The sequence below is a fragment of the Callithrix jacchus genome, chromosome 17 (genome assembly GCF_049354715.1).
Source record: "Callithrix jacchus isolate 240 chromosome 17, calJac240_pri, whole genome shotgun sequence".
Lineage (NCBI taxonomy): Eukaryota > Metazoa > Chordata > Mammalia > Primates > Cebidae > Callithrix > Callithrix jacchus.
In genome coordinates this window covers 66,521,026-66,540,119 of record NC_133518.1, presented here as the reverse complement: position 1 = coordinate 66,540,119, position 19,094 = coordinate 66,521,026, and the positions used below count along the sequence as shown (strand labels likewise).

The 19,094-nt window shown below is 34.4% G+C and overlaps 1 protein-coding gene across 7 annotated transcripts in view; it reads right to left on the bottom strand.

Moving 5' to 3' along the window:
• CMC1 (C-X9-C motif containing 1) overlaps positions 1–19,094 on the bottom strand; it is a 94,232-nt gene that overhangs the window by 25,585 nt on the left and 49,553 nt on the right. The gene's annotated exons all lie outside the window — the stretch shown is intronic.

Here is a 19,094-nt window from a genome sequence, read left to right as displayed (position 1 = left end):
CCTGTCAATTATTTCCAACTCTGCTAAAAATAACTACAATAAGAAGAAAAGAAGATGATACAATCCCCTAGAAGGATGCGATAGTGAAATAAAGTTTTCAATATTACATCACCTTTACCATATTGCTCAATGTCTTGTATTATCATTCATGAAGATATAAAAGCAGCTTTTTCTTCTTTAAAAAAAAACTTTCAGGGCTGGCGCGGTTGCTCACGCCTGTAATCCCAGCACTTTGGGAGCCGAGGCAGGTGGATCATGAGGTCAAGAGATCGAGACCATCCTGATCAACATGGTGAAACCCCGTCTCTACTAAAAATACAAAAAATTAGCTGGGCACGGTGGCGTGTGCCTGTAATCCCAGCTATTCAGGAGGCTGAGGCAGGAGAATTGCTTGAACCCAGGAGGCGGAGGTTGTGGTGAGCCGAGATGGCGCCATTGCACTCCAGCCTAGGTAACAAGAGCGAAACTCCATCTCAAATAAAAATAAAAATTAAAAAAAAAAAAGCTTTCAGTGCATAGTTAAAATTTGAATTTTTATTTTAATTTTCTGCCTATAGGTAGCATAATATTCCCCAAAGATGTCCCAGTCATAATCCCTGAAACCCGTGAATATGTTAGGATACATGGCAAATGGGAATTAAGGATGCAGACAGAATTAAGTTTGCTGACTAGCTGAAAATAGGGAGGTTATCTGGGAAGGTCCAACGTAATCACAAGAGTCCTTAAAAGTGAAAGACAGATGCAGAACAGAATAAGAGAAAAGAGATGATATGATGGAAGCAGTCAGAGAGATGATATCTTGCTGGCTTTAAAGATGGAAGAAGGCGAATACCTTCACTTTTGCTGGAAAAGGCAAGGAAACAGACTTTCCCCTAGAGGCTCCAGAAACAAACACATCTCTGACAACACCTTGATTTTAGCCCAGTGAGACCTGTCACACTTCAGAACTATGGAACTACAATATAATGAATTTGGGTTATCTTAATAAAGCTACTAAGTTTGTATAGTTACAATAGCAATAGAAAACTAATACACTATGACAGTAGAGGGAAAAAATTGGCCAACAGATGTTTTACAATTATTAGATAAACTAGAAGAATGCAAAAAAAACCAATAGCAGCACTCCAGACTTTAAGGAAGATGATGAAATTGATCATAAAAGCACATAATCATATTGACTGTAAGTCTTCAGATGACAGTATCCCAGATGAATTTTCTCAAAATCAGGAACTGATGAGTGAACAATACTTTTTTTCTTGTCACCCAGGATTTCTCAGCCTTGAATTCCGGCCTCAAGTGATCCTCGCACCTTACCCTCCCAAGTAGCTAGGACTACAGGTGTGTGGCACCACACCTAGCCAATTCTTTTATTTTTATTTTTCAGAGACAAGGTCTCACCATATTGCACAGGCTGGTCTTGAACTCCTAGCCTTAAGTAATTCTCCTGACTTTGAAAAACACATTTTTAAGGACAAAAAATATATAGTATTCTCATCACATTAGACATTCAACAGGAAGGAGTTTTCATAAAGTATAATGAACCAAAAACTTGTATCCCAATTGTGCTAAAAAAAAAAAAAAAAAAAAAAAAGGTGGGGGGGGCAATGCAGTATTCTTCCATCTTTTATGATATCTGTGTGCCGAAACGTACTTGATCCAAATGCTGAAGACAGATGTATTTAAAAGATGATTAAAAGGAAATTGTATTTATACATCTAAAAATGAAAATGTTTTAAAATTCTGGAGCAAAAAAGATGGCCATCTTCACTTCAATGAAATTATAGTCATCAGTGTTTTTAAAAATATTTCATTTTAAAGATGTAAGTAGTTCACCAACAATTATTCTATATGTAGAAAATGCTAAAGATTCCTCCAAAAGACTACTAGACCTGATAAATGACTTCAGCAAAGTTTCAGGATACAAAATCAACATCCAAAAATCAGTATTTCTGTACACCAGTAATGTTCAAGCTGAGTACCACATTAATAACTCAATCCCATTTACAATAGCCACACACAAAAAAATACCTAATATACATCTAACCAAGGAGGTGAAAGAGCTCTACAAGAACTATAAAACACTGCTGAAAGAAATCACAGATGAAATGAATGGAAAAACAACCAATGCTCATGGATTGGAAGTGTCCATGTCATTAAAATGCCCATAATCTGCAAAACAATCTACAGACTCAATGCTATTCCTATTAAATTACCAATGTCATTTTTCACAAATTGGAAAAAAAAAATCCTAAAATTTATATATATGCAACCAGAAAAGAGCCCAAATAGCCAAAGTAATCCTAAAAAAAAAAAGAAAGAAAGAAAGAAAAAGAAAAAAATAGCTGGTAGTATCACATTGCCCAACTTTAAAATATACTTCAAAGCTATAGTAACCAAAATTGCATGGGACTGGTACAAAAATGGACACACAGAACAACGGAACAGAATAGAGAACCTGAAAATAAAGCTGCATACCTACAACCAATAGATTTTCAACAAAGTAAACAAAAATAAACACTGGGGAAAGAATACTCTATTCAATAAATGGTGCTGGGAAAGCTGGCTAGCCATATGCAAAAGAATGAAACTGAATCTCTACCTCTCATCACATATGAAAATTAACTCAAGATCTCAAGATGGATGAGAGACTTAAATGAGAACTACAAAAAAAAAAAAAAAAAAAAAAAAAAAAGGCTGGGTGTGGAGGCTCATGCCTGTAATCCAGTACTTTGGGAGACCAAGGTGAGTGCATCACCTGAGGTCAGGAGTTCAAGACATAGTGAAACCCCATCTCTACAAGAAATACAAAAACTAGCAGGATGTGGTGCATGCTTGTAATCCCAGCTACTCAGGAGGCTAGGGAAGGCGGATCTCTTGAACCTCAGAGGTGGCAGTGAGCCAAGATCATGTCACTGCACTCCAGCCTGGGCAACAGAGTGAGACTCCAACTCAAAAAAAAAAAAAAAAATCCTAGAAGAAAACCTATGAAAAACTCTTCTGGACATTGGGCTAGGCAAAAAAATTATGACTAAGACCTCAAAAACAAAAGAAACAAAAAGAATAATTGAAAATTAAACTAATTAAAGAGCTTCAACCCTGCAAAAGAAACCACCAACAGGGTAAACAGACAACCTAGAGAATAAGAGAAAATATATGCAAACTATGCCTCCAACAAAGGACTAAGAGATATTGTTGAGGATGCGGGAAAAAGGGACTGCTTATAAACAGAGCATAAATGAGTTCAGCCCCCATGGAAAAGCAGTTTGGAGATTTCTCAGAGAACTAAAAATCGAACTGAATAATCCTGCTACTGGATGTCTACCCTAAGGAAAAGAAGTCATTCTACCAAAAAGACACTTGCCCTTATATGTTTATTGCTGTTTACTATTCACAACAGCAAAGTCGTGGAATCAACCTAGGTTTCCATCAATGCTGGACTGGAGAAAGAAAATGTGGTACACACAGCCATAAAAATGAAAACACATCCTTTGCAGCAACATGGATTTAGCTGGAGGCCATTATCCTAAGTGAATTAACAGAGAAATAGACCAGCACTGCATGTTGTCACTTATAAGTAGGAACTAAACAATGGGTATGCAGAAATATAAAGATAGAAACTATACATACTGGGGAGTCCAAAACGGGAGGCAAGGAGAGAGGGAGGGAAGCAGAAAGACCAAGGGCTTAAAAACTACCTACTGGTTACTATGATCAATGTTTGGGTGATGGTTTAATAGAAGCTCAAACTCCAGAACTATACAATATATTCATGTAACAAACCTACACATGTACCCCTCAATCTAAAGTAAAAAATAAAATAAATCTTAAAGATTAATTAATAGTAAACTAGAACCTATTAGAGCTATATGGAGTCAGAATCTTTAAGACAGATTATGCTCCAGCTTCAGGATGAACAGTTAGTTACAACCAAAGGACATAAACCATTCCAAGTTATAAAACTTTCCGAACAAGGAAAATATGGAATAACAACTGGGGCTTGCTATGATTAAATTCTTACTCTATTTTCTAAAGTCACTGTCTTCTATAAATTATCTGAATACAACTTTAAGATACAAAAACTAATAAAACGTATCCACCAGATAACTATCTTTTTTGGGAAAGTTTGGATCAAGGAAGGAATAATCATTATTGTCAAATGCTGTCTGAGACATCTACTAAGATGAGTGTAAATCACCCAACAGTTGTTATGTTAAAATTTTAAGCCATATGGTCCAGAAATACCTTAGATTCACATAATTCCAGGGAGGGGATTAGAACAGATAAAAATCCTTACTTCTTATGATACTGATGCATTAAACATAGCTTTAACTTTCAATTCTCTAGGACAATTTTTATATTAGCTGCATGTTAAAAAGGTATTATTTGGACATATTAGGCTAAATAGTATTTTTTCTTTTTTAAGAGACAGGGTCTCACTATGTTGGCCAAGCTGGTCTCAAATTCCTGGGCTCAAGTGATCCACCTACCTCAACAAGGTGCTAGGATTACAGGCATGAGCCACTGCATCTGGCCCTTTAAGATGTAATATTGAAATTAGTTTTACCCCTTTAAATTGTAAAAATGTGACTACTATAAATTTAAAATTTTATATAACTTGCATATATATATATATTGTCTTATAAAACTTTCTGTGATTATGGATATATTCTCTGCATTTTCCAATATCATAGTCTCTGATCACGTGACAACTGAGCACCTAAAATGTGGCTAATGTGACTACATAACTAAATTTTTCATTTTAACATATGTCTAAAGGTGATCAGTTTGAACAACATAGCTAAAGATAATTTTAGTTCCCGATAGTTCAGGTGAGATGCAAACAGTGGCTGATGATTTGGCTACTACTTTATGATTTAAAACTTATGATCAGTCTAGGCTTAGTTATCTTCCATATCTTTCCTTAGAACACATTTTCTTATCCACTGATTCCTTTTAAGCCTATTAAAATACCTAATCAAAATAAAATATTTAAGAAAATAAAGACTATGGCATAAAATAATCATTCGGTAAACTTTACTTGCTTAACGTATATTCAACAAATATTTGTGCATTTATTTGTATACAAAGAAATATTTGTAAGTATTCATATATATTTAGCTAACAAATAGCTAAATAAATAAGTGAATTAATTGAAGAGTGACAAATTTATAATTCTCATTTTCTACTAGGTTTTAGTTGATTTAACTCACTCTAACATTTTAAAATATCTTGCTAAATAATCTGTCATTATCGTTATCTAATTTCTTTGACACAGATCAAAATTTCCAACACTACTTTACCATGATTATCTCTTCAGTTTAGTAAAGGCTGTATGCAGAATTTATTCATAAATGAAATTAAAAAAAAAACAGTAACAAAACTTTGGGGTTTCATAGAAAAAAAGTTTCAGGAGGATACTGAGATTCATTATCTCTATTAGAATATAAGTTTGAGATTAAAATGTGATTCTTGCAAGAAGCAGTTAGTATGTAATGCTAGGAACATAGATGATGAAAACCAAAAGTCAAGAATACATTAATAATGTTGAATAGAAACTATCTTATTTCACGTGGCCTTTTTCTTGCTCTTCCACTTTCCCAAGTAACTTTCTAATCATTTTTTGCAAGGTAGTTAATAATGTCAATAATAATATCAATAAAAACATGAAAATGGCAACTAAGATACACTGAATGTTTACTCTGTACCAGGCACTACTATACTAGGTACTTTTTGTTGATTAGCTCACTTGAATTTTACAAAAAACACTATCAAGTAAGCACTATTATTATCTTCATTTACCAGATGAATAAACTGAACTTTAAATAGGCTACATTGTATTTCCAAGATCACAGAATGTGGCATACATAGACTGGTTTACAGCCAGGTCTTTTAATTTCAGAAAAATATCTCTAATTACTATTGGATTCCACTTACTCCTTTCCAGAACACAGGAAAAACTCCCATGCTTGTTAGAAATTTCCATGCCCACACAATAGAGACCTAGGCCACTTATCTTACATGAGGTCACAAATGAGGCCCAGGAAGCAAGTGGCAATGGCTCATCACATTGTATCACTACCATAGAAAAGAATAAGGTAGATCCTGTTGCTGACTTTTTGCTAAATAACTAACCACTTAGCAGCCATATAAAATAAAAGCATCAGATACCTCAACTCTCTGATTCCATACTCTGTTTTCTAGAATTCCTATAAAATATATTTAAATAATTAAAATAAGGATTTTGCACATTAGAAAGTGGCTTCTTCAAACAAAATATGATGAAGTGCTAAATTTCATGTTTCACATATTAAGTGCTCCCCTCATTTGAAGGGGAGACATTCATACAGCCTAGTGTGGCCAATGAAATCACCAAATCCCCCTACATTTTTTAAAAGACCATATGGAAGAGATTCCCTAAGTCTCCCCAAATGCATTTTTCTTACATATTCCCTCTTTGCTGTCCCACATAGTCTTCGATATTAAACAGACCAATTCATTAATAGGTATTGATCAAAGCAACTGACCAAAAAAAAAAAAAAGGCAAACTTCTGAACATGGATCCTTCTAGGATTTCTTGTCACTAGTAGATGCTTTGCCTTCCCTCATCATCTACACAATGGGGAAACAAAAGTGGGATCCATGTTTTTAGTAATGTAAGTAATAAACTAACCTGCTGTACTTTTTCATACTTGCAAGTGGTTTACAGCCCATTCTGGCAATAAGTATGAGCCAACAGTGACCATTAAATACTACTTATCGAGGGTCCTGGACAGAACCAGCTATCTTGTTCTTGACTTCTGAAATCAAAAAGGTTAGAGTGTGAAGGCCTTTAGAGGTCACTTAACCTAAACTCTTAATTCAGAAAGTGTTTCCTACTGCATTTTACTGTTTAAACATTTGTGGTGACAGAAAACTTTATTTCACAAGGTAGCCAGTTCCATCGTGTGTGTGGGGGTGTGTGGTGGGGGGGGCGGGAGTAGCACAGGCTGAAAAAAAGCTAGTCTAATTAATACTGCCAATTCATCATATACTATAGGAAATAACATTCATATTTTTTTCTCATCTTCTGCCTCAGCGTCAGTTCAAACATTACTGCCTCCTCAAGGTATGTGATTTCCAGACTATTATCTAATCTTTGTCACTCTCTTTATAACATGTTCATTTGTCAAATTTATTTATTTAACAACTGGTTTAAACCACCTTAGCATCTCCTATGGGGAGGAAAAATGCATCCATAAAGACAAGCAAGTTCTCCAAATTCAATCACAGAATTTTTCATTCATTTCAGATATAAAAATTACAATGTATATGTCTTTCTTAACAAAAGTAAATCAGTAAGCTGAGTGCAGTGGCTCATGCCTGTAATCCCAAAACTTTGGGAGGGTGAGGCTGGAGGACTGCTTGAATCCAGGAGTTCAAGACCAGCCTCAGCAACACAGTGAGACCCTATCTCTTTAAATAATTTCAAAAATTAGCTGGGTATAATGGCACACACCCGCAGTCCTATTTACTTGGGAGGCTGAGGTGAGAGGATCACTTGAGCACAGGGGGTCAAGGCTGCAGTGAGTTTGATCATGCCACTGCAATCCAGCCTGGGTGACAGAGTAAGGCCTTGTCTCCAAAATAGTAAGTAAATAGGTTCTCATTCGTGAGGAATCATTGAAAGAATAAAATATTATTAGCCATTCCTCATCCTGTCTTCTCTCACCTGAAGCAAAAAAAATATTTTTATATAAATGTGGCTTTTGGTGATGCCATCAATTCTATCACAGTAACACTAACTGCTTAAGTGTTAATACTATATCATGAAATCATATGCAGCCATTAAAAAACAGCACACTGATAAAGAATGATCTCCAAGATTTAAAAGTGAAAACAGCAAGGTATAGAAGAGTCTATTATAAAATGTTATCATTTCTGTGTCTGGGGTATGGGTGTGGGTGTGTGTGTGCGTGTATGCCTGCAAGCACATAATGACTATGAAAGAATATGTAAGAAAACTGATAACTATGGTTATTTCACAGGAGGAAAACTGGCAGGGAGAAGAATTGAAGAAACATATTTGTATTGTGTTTTGGTATTCCCTACACCTCACAGAACATTATGAAAAAAAAAAAAGGAGAAGGGTAAAAGGGAGGCAGGGAGGGAGAGATGGAGAAAGGGAGGGAAAGAAAGAAGTGAGAGAAAGAATGAAAGATAGAAATTATCTTGGGTGCAAGAGACAGGAGAGAGGGTTCTACAGAGAGGAGCCTCGGCTTCTAAGAGCAGACTGAAAAAGCCAGTTCCCGCTCTCATTTTTTCCTAAGCAGGTCCTTCTGCCTAAATTGCTGTTTAGTAACAACTAGATGGGAAACTTCACTGTATCTCATTAGAACTCCCTATTCATTGCACTCTAGGACTGTTTTGACAATTATGGCTTAATTTTATTAAATGCTAATTGTTCTCAAATATAAATTTGGATATTCCTTTTCAAAAATATACAAACTGCATAGATCCTACTATTCCCATTATACCAGTATCAAGCAAAAAAACACTACTCCAGTGTAAAGTGACACTATCAAAAGTCACACTACTGGCTTTCTTTTAATTTAACACAGTCACATCAACTGCCAAAATCGAAGAAATCTGACAATGATAACACATGTTATCTTGCTAATAAATAAGTCCAAATTTTCAGTTTTAAGGGAAAAAAAGGAGGAAATAAAAGACATGTTATACTAAATTTAATTAAACATTTAATAGGTATAGTATCTGCAGTTAACAAGGCAAATCGATCCTTTCAGTTGTAGCTGCAGTTTATTTGAAGACTTGACAATTTTACTACTTAAGAGCAAGTCCTATGGAGGTGTTATCTCACCATTTATATTTTCACAACACTTATGATATTGCTATCACACTCTTAAAATAAATGAAAAGCCCATGCCACATTTCAGACCAATATAATGTTACAGACTATTTTTATTTCTGAAGATAAACATTAAAATAATTCTGTATTGCTCACTTTCTTCTTGTAATGTTGAACATTTAAAAAAGTAAACCTAGGATTTTTTTTTTTAAAGTCCCAGGTATACTTGAAAAGAAAAGGTTTAATCACTTGGTTTTAAAATTAGTCACTAAAAAATATATCATTATAAAATTGTGACAACAATAGCATCTTATGACAAAATTATTATGCTTTTAATTTTCTATTAAATTGTGATTTATTAGCTTGCTACTTTAAAGATTAGACTGTGTGCATAGAATGAATTTAGTGGTGCATTTAATGAGACAAGAAGGTAGAAGGATGAACATGAAAAGATTATTTTACATTGTAGTGCCTGAGCTATTTGATAATTCTAACATAGTACAAAAGAAAGCTTCTCTCTAGATGGATCATGGTTCAGTTAACATCACTGAATATCTAATACCTCCAACTCAATTAATTCTCACCTGATTAAGATCAGACTGATATTCAAACTAAATCATCTCTCCAGTCAAGTAGAAATCAATATTTCTGATTTTACTTTTAAATTACAATAGAAAATAAAATGCATGCATCTTCAATATGCCAAGAGTAGCTTTTCTATTCTAGTCTATCATGGCATGGATAACACAGTTGATTAAAGAATTATTCTAATTTGAGCACCAATATGTAGCAGAATCTGATTAATTTGAACACAGAGATGGAGTGAAGTAATTAAATATATCTTACACAGGGCAAATAGAAAATTGACATAAAATAAACTTGACTTGTTTAAAACAAACCTCACTATTTATCAGCTCAAGTAGTTAGAAATACAGTTTTATTACAGACTGATTATGCTCAGAGAAGAGGCTTGTTTCAGGCACAGATATTTATAAGGAAGGTAAAGAAACAGCTTTTTTTGCTTCTTACTGTTTCTACCACTACCACCTCCGAAAAGCATGTAGGTGCTTAAAAACAACCAAATTATTTCTATAGACTTTCCCAGGAAAAAACAGAACATACTGACCCATCTTTGTTGAGCAGGGAAACTAGTGCATCCAAGAATAAAATGCTTACATATTTGCAACTGTTACTACTAAACAGAACATGAAATAGATGTTCCTCCTCTTTCATTTCTTAATTCTCTTCAAATTTAAGATAGAGAAGAAGAGTAAATTATTTGTTGGATTAATTGAATAGAAATGACATTTTGCTTCTTAGCAAACTCAAAAATTCAGATGAAAATGAGAGAAAACTTTTGAATTTTAAAAAATATATTTAAGAGAGGAAAACCACATATAAATGCATAATTTATTAGAATTAAAACAATTTAGAGACTACTTTGTATGTACTAAGATTACATACTATACATTTTTATTATATATTATATGTAATATGTATACTTTATACATATTTTTACATAGAATATTATATAAAATATACTTTACTATTTCTTTATATATATATTTTTTTTAATTGCACTCTAGGTTCTGAGGTATATCTGCAGAACATGCAGGATTGTTGCATAGGTATATACATGGCAATGTGGTTTGCTGTCTCCATTCCCTCATCACCATTTCTAAACCTCACAATCTATTTATTAACCGTATACTAAATATTCATGGGTGTTTCTTACCTCAGATGTGCTTTTCTTAGTCTTAGATATATATATCCCTTCACAGAAAAAGTATGAGGAACCAAGAATTAAGCAAATTAATCTGGAAGTATAGATTTCCAAAATTCATATTCTATAAGCCAGACAAGTTACCTATAGACTATAATTAAGGGCATGAAAATAAAAACGTGACAGACATAGACAAATATCTCTAAGACTTGTAGACTCAGGCTGAACTACCTATGCAATTTGGAAGTTGAGCCATTCGCATGTTAAACACAAAAGAATATTCTTTACTTTTACAAATGGCTCCATCCTGTTTTTCTTGAACCAGATCAACATCTCAATTTGGTTTTCTTATGACTGAAGCACAGTTTCAGAGAAATACTTTTTGTATCTATCTTTATACAGATTATGTATACATAAATACATAATGTATGTGCATAAATACATGAACAGTGCAAGCACGGAAACTGTAGTGAACCACTACAGCACATGTCCCATGTTTAAAGGTACCGCTGTTACTTTATTCGAGATCATTGTTTGCCTTGTAGGTCTGGAAATACAGAATCATCAGATCTGTGAATTTGTATTTTTTTTAAGCTGGAATTTTTGTTTTACATAAAATCTCACAATTTTAAATAGCTAACTTTGTTTTCTAAAACACTGCAAAGGAAAAACAAAATATGTCTGCATAATGGCTCCCAGCTGATGGCTGATGGTCTGTGTCATCTGCTGGAAAAGTTCTCTTGAACATTTCAGCCCTGAAATAATTATATACCTGTGGTTATTCCTACAAAAACGACTATCCCCACTCAACAACTACTAAAGCAGAGGTCTCCTTAATTATATTTTAAATAGCACTGTAGAACCTAGGGCAGAGGAATTAAATGGAGACTTTTCCTGTCTCTAATTCCAGGTCTCATTCTCTTCCATGGTCCTATGAGGCTGCCACGGTAATGGCAGATATAGTACAGTTCAACGGGGATTCAAATGGGCCCTTAACTAAAAGTTTACATTTCCTTTAAGCCCACACTGATTGTCTTATGAATCAGTTACTAAACCTCTCTAAATGTATGCTCCAAGAAGCACTTTAGGTAAGAATGCTTCATTTGAATGGATGTTACTTTATAAAGCTGTTTTATCCCCTCCTTTCTTAAATTACCAAATATATATTAAGCTATCAAATAGTTTGTCTATTGCCCTCAAGAAGTCGCCAATGGAGCATCAAGGCAGTAACACATTTAAAATAAAACAAATAAACAAATAAGTAAGTAGAAGAGCAATTCTGGAAAGATGGCAAGAAATATCACATAGCAGTAAAAGACTGATTGCCCAAGGAGGCCATATAAATAACTAATAAGAGTCTGAATGTGGAAGGGCTCACCACAGGCTACTAGAAAGGCAGCACAAAATTCAAAGAGCTATTCCCATATTTGCAAAAAGAGAAGAAAGAGTTCCAAGAAATGTAAAACAACAAACTTTACTTTTGTTTTTCCTATTGCTCTATTAAACAATGGGTGAATACAAACAATCATTACTTAAAATATTTCTAATAAGTTTACATTGTTAGAATTCAAGATAACACAGATGTTAAGTCAAAATCATATAACTTGGTCTTAGAAGCTACTTAGAAGACATTTTAAATAAAAATTTACATGTGCTCTACATTTTATTAGTAATTTTTATAAAAAAATAAAAATAAGACAGCTCATCTCAGGATCTGGAATTCCTATTCTAAAAACAAAGTAAAGAAAGTGGCTGTCACAGTCTTATTTGTTAAATTCCACAAAGAATATTTTTAATTTTAAAACAGAATGTCAACAGGGTTGATTGAAATAAAGAGAAATAAATTAATGCTAAATAATTACTAAGGAAGTTTTGTTTATGGAAATGAATAATTCAGTGTTTTACAAAGTAAATTCAAGCAGCAGCTGCTTTGCTGACATTAAGCTAAAAAGAGCTTCCTCAAAAATGTACAAACTTTAAAACTAAAGAATCATCATATTTTTTAAATGTAAAAGAGGAAGTTCTAAGTCATCTGGTTTTAGCATAAAATATTATATGGTTACAATGGTGATCAACAATTTAAGGAGTCTCAGCATTACATTTTTCACGAGAGGTATCTGTCACATTCTAGTTTACTGAATATATGCATAATTCTTGGCCTGTTAAGTCTTATAACAGCTGGGGGCAGAGACTAATTCAGATTTCTAACAATCTGTTCGTATATAAGTGTACTCAGGGTTGTATTTTAAACCTGTATTTCTTAGTATGGACCAGGTGAAAAGAAATTGAAAGTAACCAGTTTAGGGCATGCAAATTCTTATTCTATACAGTAGTAGGAAAATAACCCAAATAATACAGTTGACCCTTAACAACATGGGTTTGAGTTGCACAGGTCCACTTACACTTGGGGTTTTTTTCTTCTCAATAAATACCATTCCATATCTGTGGATTCCATATCCACAGCCAAACACAGATAAAAAATACAGTATTCATGGGATATGGGCTTTGGTTTCCTGGGGAGGGATGGGGATCCTGTAACTAATCCCTTGTGGATACCAAGGAACAACTGTATATATTCTTAATTCATTCTTTTGGCAAATATCTGCTGAACATTTCCATATACCAAGCCTGTTTTAGGTTCTTAGGATACATGAGTAAAACAAACCAGGATCCCTTATTCTAAAAGGAGTATTGTGCAGTATGTTACAACGTGGTAAGAGTTACAGAAAAAGAGGGAGAAGTTAAGGGGTGTAGGGGCTATGGAGGAAGGATCTAGTAGGTTACATTTTCAGTAGGGTCATCCAGGTAGCCCCCTCTAAGGAGATTTTTGGGGGAAAACTTAAAGGAAGTAAATAAATCAGTAACATAACTTTTATAGCCAGTGATATGATACAGACACTGAAGTTTCTAATTCTATACATGACATATTTTTAAAATATTTTTAAGGAAAATGGGCATAAAGAAAAAAATAACTGTAGATAAGAATAAATTTTCACATGAATTCCTAAACACAGTATGAGTAACGTAGCCTAGTTCAAGGGGAAGTCATAGCTACTAATGCCGGTGTAAAAGCTCCTAGGTTACTCTTGTGGGAATCAGACAGGGCTTAATTTCACAATGTCACTAAAATGAAAGTAAAAGCTAAAGACAAAAGACATACGTTAAAAATACCTTAAACACCTAAGAGTAAAAATGAGCTCACGTTAAAATAAAGTTGTTGGAAAAACATTATTCAGTAAAGGTATTGCTGGGATAGCACAGTGTGAACACTACATTCTTTGCTCCTTCCAGTCTACAGATTCATGTTTTTTTTTTTTTTGAAAGAAAATAATAATCAGTACAGTAAACTAAGCACCTCTGTAACTTCTCTATGGGTAGCAAAGAAACAAGAGTTCAGTTAATAGCCAAAGCCTAAGTTCTAATATAACTAGTTCTCTGAGTAATAGGCAACATGAATTCTGTCTGATGTTTTAGAATGACAAATCTAGAAGTTACCACATCAGAATGCACTAAGAACCTAATTCCTCTATTTTACCCTACTCAATGAACACAAACATATTCCCTAAAGTGAAAATGGGAAAAAGAATTAAAGAACTACAGGTTAAAAAGATTTTTTTTAATTCATAAAAATGACTGAAATACAGCAAATGTAGGATTTCTGGTATTATTATTTTGACTTTAACTTACCTATATCAGTTTCCATTAGCTTTTTAACTCATAACTACAGCATTTTATTTTTATTTATGTAATACAAGCAGATTAATAAACTTCTGGTACTTGCTAACGTTTATGTAGCTACGTAAGTTCCTCTTCTTACTTAGTTTGTGAAATCCTATGAAAAATTCTCCCAAATCCATCTGACATCTGCAATGTTTCATAAAAATTTATTTGTCCTGAATTATAAATGAGAAAAATTTATTTCACATGACGAAAGCAAATACTACCCCTAAATTTTGCTACTTAACGATAATACAATTTGCAACTTTAGAAGCCTATTCTGTAAGAAAATAAAGCAATTATAAAATTTTTTCCATATTAAAGGGGGTAAATTTGTATACATAACCACTGAGTAAAGTTCTCCTGACTGCAATTCATTTATATAACTTTTTTGACAGAGCTCTCTTATGTAACTGCTCCAAAGTACAGTACATTAATGAGCATACATGAAGTTATGGTAGAACAGAAGATCCTGTTACAGCACTTTCTACATAACCAGACAGGAATATTTTAAAGGCCATTTTACAAAAACCATATCTATTCTAACCAATTAACATGAGTTCTTCAAAACTAGCAATTATTCTCTTATTTTATTTGAAATCCATATAGTTCAAATTTAATCCTGTATCTAAAACATAAAAGGTCTTGGAAGAAAATTAAAGATTTTACAGAACTAAAAAGGTTTTCAAAATACTTTTAGTCAGGCATGATGGCTCACGCCTATAATCCCAACACTTCGCTGAGGCAGGCGGATTGCTTGAGCTCAGCAGCTTGAGACCAGTCTGACCAACATGGTAAAACCCCATCTCTATTAAAAATACAAAAATTAGCCAGGCATGGTGGTGAGTGTAATACCAGCTACTTGAGAGGCTGAGCAGGAAAATCACCTGAACCCAGGAGGCAGAGGCTACAGTTAGCTGAGACCACACCACTGCACTCCAGGATGGGTGACAGAGTGAGACTACATCTCAGAAAAGGAAAAAACACTTTTAAAAGATGGTATGTTTTGTTTTAAAATCTAGAACCTAAGACTTAAAAGCAAATCTTCATTAAAAGGTAAATGTCTTCTTATCTTACATCCATCTACCTCAAACTTAATTTGTCCAGTTTCTTACAAGTCATTTGAAACCAAACTCCTGGCATCATCATGCTTCTCTCCAGTGGTCTTCTCTTTGATGACCAAGTTCTGCCAAAGCCCCCTTTGATGCTTCACATTCTCACTGTCACCTCTCCCGAAAGCCCCAAAAGAGAAGTCTCTCTATTTGTAGCTTAATCAAATGGAAAGCTTCCCGTTTTTCAAATATCAACTCCGTCACCCAGCTTGAGCCCATATACTGAACAACCACAGTTTTTTATCTCTCGTTACCAAGGCAGACACGAGGAAGAAAACAGAACTATATGAAATTAAGGGGATGCAAAGTAATAGAACTACTGTACTTATCTTCCTATAAAATTACTATTAGAGACATAAAGGAAATCACTAAAGGCATGATTAGCATATATAGATATAAAAGAGAACTGATTGGAAATTCAAAGTACTCTCAACAGCATGGGCAACCAAGGCAAAAACTCTTTTAAAGGTAAAATTTACTCAGATAAATGCAAATTCCTATATTTAAATTAAAAATACTTTCAAATTTTAGAACGACAATTGATAAATTCAATGTGAATCAACAATTTGATGAAGTACGAGAGAACAACTAAACCAATCTTAATTATCAGTGCCACAAACACAACTGCAAGCTCACAGCATATTTATGCTCATTTCTGGAGACCACATTTTTAGACGAATCTTGACAAATAAGCACATTCCTATAGAACAGCAATAAAAATATTAAGAGGTCTTTTTAAAAACCATAATGTAGGCTGGTGTAGCGGCTTATGCCTATAATCCCAGCACTTTTGGAGGCTGAGGCAGGCGGATCAAGAAGTCAGGAGTTCAAGAGCAGCCTGACCAACATGGTGAAACACCATCTCTACTAAAAATACAAAAATCAGCCGGGCACGGAGGTGTGCACCTGTAATCCCAATACTTAGGAGGCTGAAGCAGGAGAATCGTTTGAACCCAGGAGGCGGAGGTTTAAGCCAATATTGCGCCACTGGACTCCAGCCTGGACAACAGAATGAAACTCCATCAAAAAAAGCAAAAACAAAACAAAACCCATAATCTATACAAACACCATACAATATACAAATCATATCTTGGAAATCTACCTAAGGCATCTATATGTATAAAATGTTTAAATTTAGCCAGAAAAGAAAACTCAGAAAAGGGAATGAGACTGTTATTACTAAAGTAAGCTGAAGTAAAATTCTAGGTGACTTTAAATATAACAGCTTAGGCTTGATCCTATAAACTGTGGAGAATAACATGAACTAAACTGATCAATTCAAAAAGCTTTACCTAGCAACAATATTTGGGATAAGGGTAAAATTAGGGAAGGAGGAGGAGAAGAAGTTATCTAGATAGAAAAAGCTAGTCTCCATGCTAATACAACAATTGAAAGATACTGAAGACAGTTTTGGGTAAAACTGCAAGATATTGTAAGCTCTTAAACCCTCCCTCAACATTCTGTAAGATAAACAGAGTTTTAAAAAGGCAAAAGTTGGCTAGCTACCACTATACCATAAATGGGGGAAAGGCTCATACTATGAATTTCAAAAAGTAGGAAAGAGACGATTTTGGCAAAGCTCAGCACACCATGGATCCTAGCCTCTAGAATGAACTGGGGAAAGAAAATGGTTAAAATAGCCTGTGAACTCCCACTAAAAATTCCTCATTTTTGAGACAAGTAGACAGAGGGCATAAATAGTAAGCCTAGAGAAAAGTAAAACAAAACAAAACAAAAAACATTTAATATTAAAAAAAAACCTCTACCCACCTTCAAAGGATTTCAGCAAGGGCTAAGAAAAACCAACAGGGTATGCCATTTTCAGGGATCCACACTTAACAGAAGATAACCCAAAGGTAACCCCACAGAAAAGAGGAAACATTCCTAAAGGTTATTTAACAGAATCTCCGCATTGGCCATGTGCTCCCTCTCCCCCTCCCTCAGGCTTCAGGAAAGTACATAAAAGAACACCCCAGCCCTCACAATATAGCCCACAGGAGAAAACAAACATCAGAAAAAGGTGGCAGAAGTGTTAAAGAGCATTCACCCACAATTTTTCAGTGAAACAGCAAGGCAGCTCTGCAAACATGCCTAAGGAAAAGAAGACTCATCTCAAATGTCATCCTATATTAGAAGTTAATAAAAACATAAATTCAGGAAAACTAGACTTAAAGGAATAGTTGATAAAACAGAGTGAGATGACAAAAGAGCTAAATTGAAGACCAAAATAAATCCATAACAATGCTAATAAATATATTAGAAACATAAAAGGAATAACATAGACACAGCTAAAATTCAAATAAGATATTTTATTTAAAATTAATCAAGATAATCACAGTAAAATGGAGGTGGTGGGAAAAGGTTAATGCAAACACAGAGAAAATCAAGGTGTGATAGGCAACTATTGCAGCAGACAGCTTCCAAGATGGCCTCCAATGATCCCAGCCTCCTAGCGTTTATGTCCTTGTGTAAGCCCCTCCCATTAAGTAGACTAAACCTAGTGATCTGCTTTTAAGCAAGAATATGGTAATGTAGACAGGATGTCACTTCCATGACTGAGTTACAAAAGACTGTGGCATATCTTTCAAGATATTCTCTCTGGTCTTCTTGGCTTGCATATTTTGATAACGTAAACTGCCATGTGGAAAGGGCTTAGGTGACAAGGAAGTGAGGCTATCAGCCCAACATCATACAGGGGACTGAATGCTGCCAACAACCATGAGTGAGCTTCAAAGCAGATCCTTCCCCAGTCATGGTTTCAGATGAGACCACAGACCCTTAACCAACACATTAATTGCAGCCTTGTGAGAAACTGAAGCAGAGGGCCCAGTTAATACATCTAGAGGTTCCTGACCCACGGAAACTACGAGATTAACAAATGTGTGCTGTTTTAGGCTATTACAGGTTGGAATAATCATTTATGCAGCAAGTAACATCAAATGTTAATCCTTGTTTTAAAGTTCCAAGGATGACTGGTTACCTCTGAGGAAAAGAATTACCCACACCCCAAAAACTCAATTATTATTTAAGTTTTCTGATGTTAAAAAAAAAAAGAAAGAATGTACAAACCAAAAAAAGCACAGTATGTTCCATAAAGAATTGATACAAGATATATCCCAGTTAAGCTTCCAAACTCAAGGATACAGAAAGAATTATTCTAGGATCCAACCAGAAAAATCATGTCACCTATGGTAGGATGATTGCAAGGTAGGGTGGGATGAAAATCAGGCTGGTCTCAGACTTCCTAGAGCAACATTTAATGTCATAAAATACTGATGCAATTGTGTAAGTACAAAGTTCTGAGGCAGAGAAAGTATGACCTGACAACATTATGTCCACTCTACAAGTGACAAATGTGTAAGGCAACAAGCAGACATTCCCAACCATGAAAGATACCAAGGATTCTAGAGCCCAAAGACTCTTCTTAAAATAACTATTGGCAATGAAATCAATGGATCAAGAAAGATATTAAAGGATAAAATGTGATGAGCACTGGATTTATGGTTACAGAAAAGAATATAAGTATTATAAATTATGACAATGCAAAATTACAACTAACAGAAACTGGGATCTGAAAGAGAAAAGGTGGGATAAGTATAATTGTACTTTCATGCCAGAGAATCACTCAATACTGTTCAAAATTAGAATATGGAGTTAAAACATTATTACTCAAATTTGTCAGTGAGTTTCATAGTAT